Raw genomic sequence first — 5,457 nt, 5'->3', positions numbered from 1 at the left:
GGCAGGGGGTGTGGGTCTGTACCCCAGCTCGAGGATTGGAGGGATGTGGGGCAGGGAGCTGTGGGGCAGGGTCTGTGGGTCGGGATCTGTGGGGCAGGATCTGTGGGGCAGGGACCTCCCGAGTTGGGGGGCAGACCCATAGAACCCCTCGTTCCAAGTTATGGGGGGCAAAATCAGTGGGGCAGGGGCTGTGGGGAGGGATCTGTGGGGCAGGATCTATGGGGCAGGGATGTGTGGGGCGGGATCTATGGGGCAGGGATCTATGGGGCAGGATCTATGGGGCAGGGCCCTCACCAAAAGGCGACTCCGTCCGTCCAGCGCTCGACGGGGGGCGGCTCCGGGGGGGGCGCGTCTGTGGGGAGGGGGATCTGTGGGGCAGGATGTGGGGCAGAGCCGGGGGGCTGGGGGTCGCTGTCGGGCACATCTGTGGGGCAGAAAGCGGTTATGGGGCAGGTTATGGGGCAGGGGCCACTTGTGGGGCAGGTTATGGGTCTGAGGGCTGGTTATGGGGCAGATCTATGGGGCAGGAACCAGTTGTGGGTCAGATCTATGGGGCTGGAAACCACTTATGGGGCAGGTTATGGGTCCAGGAGCCCCTTATGGGTCAGATCTATGGGGCTGGGGGCCAGTTATGGGGCAGGTTATGGGTCAGGAGCCACTTATGGGTCAGATCTATGGGGCAGGAGCCGATCTATGGGGCAGGAGGTGGTTGTGGGGCGGATCTATGGGGCTGGGAGCTGGTTATGGGGCCAGTTATGGGTCAGGAGCCAGTTATGGGTCAGATCTATGGGGCAGGAGCCGATCTATGGGGCAGGACCCGGTTGTGGGGCAGATCTATGGGGCTGGGAGCCACTTATAGGGCAGGTTATGGGTCTGGGGGCTGGTTATGGGGCAGGTTATGGGTCAGTGGACACTTATGGGGCAGGTTATGGGTCAGGAGCCAGTTATGGGTCAGATCTATGGGGCAGGACCCGGTTGTGGGGCAGATCTATGGGGCTGGGAGCCACTTATGGGGCCAGTTATGGGTCAGGAGCCAGTTATGGGTCAGATCTATGGGGCAGGAGCCGATCTATGGGGCAGGACCCGGTTGTGGGGCAGATCTATGGGGCTGGGAGCCACTTATGGGGCCAGTTATGGGTCAGGAGCCAGTTATGGGTCAGATCTATGGGGCAGGAGCCGATCTATGGGGCAGGACCCGGTTGTGGGGCAGATCTATGGGGCTGGGAGCCACTTATGGGGCCAGTTATGGGTCAGGAGCCAGTTATGGGTCAGATCTATGGGGCAGGAGCCGATCTATGGGGCAGGACCCGGTTGTGGGGCAGATCTATGGGGCTGGGAGCCACTTATGGGGCCAGTTATGGGTCAGGAGCCAGTTATGGGTCAGATCTATGGGGCAGGAGCCGATCTATGGGGCAGGACCCGGTTGTGGGGCAGATCTATGGGGCTGGGAGCCACTTATGGGGCCAGTTATGGGTCAGGAGCCAGTTATGGGTCAGATCTATGGGGCAGGAGCCGATCTATGGGGCAGGACCCGGTTGTGGGGCAGATCTATGGGGCTGGGAGCCACTTATGGGGCCAGTTATGGGTCAGGAGCCAGTTATGGGTCAGATCTATGGGGCAGGAGCCGATCTATGGGGCAGGACCCGGTTGTGGGGCAGATCTATGGGGCTGGGAGCCACTTATGGGGCCAGTTATGGGTCAGGAGCCAGTTATGGGTCAGATCTATGGGGCAGGAGCCGATCTATGGGGCAGGACCCGGTTGTGGGGCAGATCTATGGGGCTGGGAGCCACTTATGGGGCCAGTTATGGGTCAGGAGCCAGTTATGGGTCAGATCTATGGGGCAGGAGCCGATCTATGGGGCAGGACCCGGTTGTGGGGCAGATCTATGGGGCTGGGAGCCACTTATGGGGCCAGTTATGGGTCAGGAGCCAGTTATGGGTCAGATCTATGGGGCAGGAGCCGATCTATGGGGCAGGACCCGGTTGTGGGGCAGATCTATGGGGCTGGGAGCCACTTATGGGGCCAGTTATGGGTCAGGAGCCAGTTATGGGTCAGATCTATGGGGCAGGAGCCGATCTATGGGGCAGGACCCGGTTGTGGGGCAGATCTATGGGGCTGGGAGCCACTTATGGGGCCAGTTATGGGTCAGGAGCCAGTTATGGGTCAGATCTATGGGGCAGGAGCCGATCTATGGGGCAGGACCCGGTTGTGGGGCAGATCTATGGGGCTGGGAGCCACTTATGGGGCCAGTTATGGGTCAGGAGCCAGTTATGGGTCAGATCTATGGGGCAGGAGCCGATCTATGGGGCAGGACCCGGTTGTGGGGCAGATCTATGGGGCTGGGAGCCACTTATGGGGCCAGTTATGGGTCAGGAGCCAGTTATGGGTCAGATCTATGGGGCAGGAGCCGATCTATGGGGCAGGACCCGGTTGTGGGGCAGATCTATGGGGCTGGGAGCCACTTATGGGGCCAGTTATGGGTCAGGAGCCAGTTATGGGTCAGATCTATGGGGCAGGAGCCGATCTATGGGGCAGGACCCGGTTGTGGGGCAGATCTATGGGGCTGGGAGCCACTTATGGGGCCAGTTATGGGTCAGGAGCCAGTTATGGGTCAGATCTATGGGGCAGGAGCCGATCTATGGGGCAGGACCCGGTTGTGGGGCAGATCTATGGGGCTGGGAGCCACTTATGGGGCCAGTTATGGGTCAGGAGCCAGTTATGGGTCAGATCTATGGGGCAGGAGCCGATCTATGGGGCAGGACCCGGTTGTGGGGCAGATCTATGGGGCTGGGAGCCACTTATGGGGCCAGTTATGGGTCAGGAGCCAGTTATGGGTCAGATCTATGGGGCAGGAGCCGATCTATGGGGCAGGACCCGGTTGTGGGGCAGATCTATGGGGCTGGGAGCCACTTATGGGGCCAGTTATGGGTCAGGAGCCAGTTATGGGTCAGATCTATGGGGCAGGAGCCGATCTATGGGGCAGGACCCGGTTGTGGGGCAGATCTATGGGGCTGGGAGCCACTTATGGGGCCAGTTATGGGTCAGGAGCCAGTTATGGGTCAGATCTATGGGGCAGGAGCCGATCTATGGGGCAGGACCCGGTTGTGGGGCAGATCTATGGGGCTGGGAGCCACTTATGGGGCCAGTTATGGGTCAGGAGCCAGTTATGGGTCAGATCTATGGGGCAGGAGCCGATCTATGGGGCAGGACCCGGTTGTGGGGCAGATCTATGGGGCTGGGAGCCACTTATGGGGCCAGTTATGGGTCAGGAGCCAGTTATGGGTCAGATCTATGGGGCAGGAGCCGATCTATGGGGCAGGACCCGGTTGTGGGGCAGATCTATGGGGCTGGGAGCCACTTATGGGGCCAGTTATGGGTCAGGAGCCAGTTATGGGTCAGATCTATGGGGCAGGAGCCGATCTATGGGGCAGGACCCGGTTGTGGGGCAGATCTATGGGGCTGGGAGCCACTTATGGGGCCAGTTATGGGTCAGGAGCCAGTTATGGGTCAGATCTATGGGGCAGGAGCCGATCTATGGGGCAGGACCCGGTTGTGGGGCAGATCTATGGGGCTGGGAGCCACTTATGGGGCCAGTTATGGGTCAGGAGCCAGTTATGGGTCAGATCTATGGGGCAGGAGCCGATCTATGGGGCAGGACCCGGTTGTGGGGCAGATCTATGGGGCTGGGAGCCACTTATGGGGCCAGTTATGGGTCAGGAGCCAGTTATGGGTCAGATCTATGGGGCAGGAGCCGATCTATGGGGCAGGACCCGGTTGTGGGGCAGATCTATGGGGCTGGGAGCCACTTATAGGGCAGGTTATGGGTCTGGGGGCTGGTTATGGGGCAGGTTATGGGTCAGTGGACACTTATGGGGCAGGTTATGGGTCAGGAGCCAGTTATGGGTCAGATCTATGGGGCAAGAACCAGTTGTGGGTCAGATCTATGGGGCTGGAAACCACTTATGGGGCAGGTTATGGGTCAGGGGGCCACTTATGGGTCAGATCTATGGGGCAGGAGCCAGTTATGGGTCAGATCTATGGGGCTGGGGCCTGGTTATGGGGCAGGTTATGGGTCCAGGAGCTGTTTATGGGTCAGATCTATGGGGCAGGAGCTGATCTATGGGGCAGGAGGCGGTTGTGGGGCAGATCTATGGGTCTGGGAGCAGGTTATGGGTCCGGGTGCTGGTTATGGGGCAGGTTATGGGTCAGGAGCCAGTTATGGGTCAGATCTATGGGGCAGGGGCCAGTTATGGAGCAGATCTATGGGGCTGGGAGCTGGTTATGGGGCAGGTTATGGGTCAGGAGCCAGTTATGGGTCAGATCTATGGGGCAGGAGCCGATCTATGGGGCAGGACCCGGTTGTGGGGCAGATCTATGGGGCTGGGAGCCACTTATGGGGCCGGTTATGGGTCAGGAGCCACTTATGGGGCAGATCTATGGGGGTGGGGGGGTGGGTTAGGGGTCGGATCTGGGGGGAGGGAGCCGATCTATGGGGCAGGAGCTGGTTATGGGGCAGATCTATGGGGCTGAGGCCTGGTTATGGGGCAGATCTATAGGGCAAGAACCAGTTATGGGGCAGGTTATGGGTCCGGGTGCTGGTTATGGGGCAGGTTATGGGTCAGGGGCCAGTTATGGGTCAGATCTATGGGGCAGGACCCGGTTGTGGGGCAGATCTATGGGGCTGGGAGCCACTTATGGGGCCGGTTATGGGTCAGTGGCCAGTTATGGGGCAGATCTATGGGGCAGGAGCCATTTATGGGGCAGGTTATGGGTCCAGGAGCCAGTTATGGGTCAGATCTATGGGGCAGGGGCCAGTTATGGAGCAGATCTATGGGGCTGGGAGCTGGTTATGGGGCAGGTTATGGGTCAGGAGCCAGTTATGGGTCAGATCTATGGGGCAGGAGCCGATCTATGGGGCAGGAGGTGGTTGTGGGGCAGATCTATGGGGCTGGGAGCCACTTATGGGGCCGGTTATGGGTCTGAGGCCTGGTTATGGGGCAGGTTATGGGTCCAGGAGCCGGTTATGGGTCAGATCTATGGGGCAGGGGCCGATCTATGGGGCAGGAGGCGGTTGTGGGGCGGATCTATGGGGCAGGAGCCGATCTATGGGGCAGGGCCCGGGCCTCACCCGGCAGCAGCGGCTCCTCCTCCGCCATCTTGGGGCCTTTCACGTGACCTCTCCCTCACGTGACCCACTCCCCCCTCACGTGACCCGTTCCCTCCTCACGTGACCCCTCCCCTCCTCACGTGAAGCCGCCGCCGCCGCCGCCATTTTGTCTCCTCCCCCCCTCCCCTCAGGCCGCCATTTTGTCCCCCCCCCGCTATTTATCCCCTTTTTTTTTCCCCTCAAAAATCTATTTATTCCCCTTTTTCCCCCCTCAGGCCGCCGTTTATCCCCCTTTTTTCCCCTCCAGGCCGCCGTTTATCCCCTTTTTTTTGTCTTTTCTCCTCAAACC

This window comes from Calidris pugnax, unplaced genomic scaffold (genome assembly GCF_001431845.1).
Source record: "Calidris pugnax isolate Ruff unplaced genomic scaffold, ASM143184v1 scaffold390, whole genome shotgun sequence".
NCBI lineage: Eukaryota > Metazoa > Chordata > Aves > Charadriiformes > Scolopacidae > Calidris > Calidris pugnax.
This window is presented reverse-complemented; position numbering follows the sequence as displayed.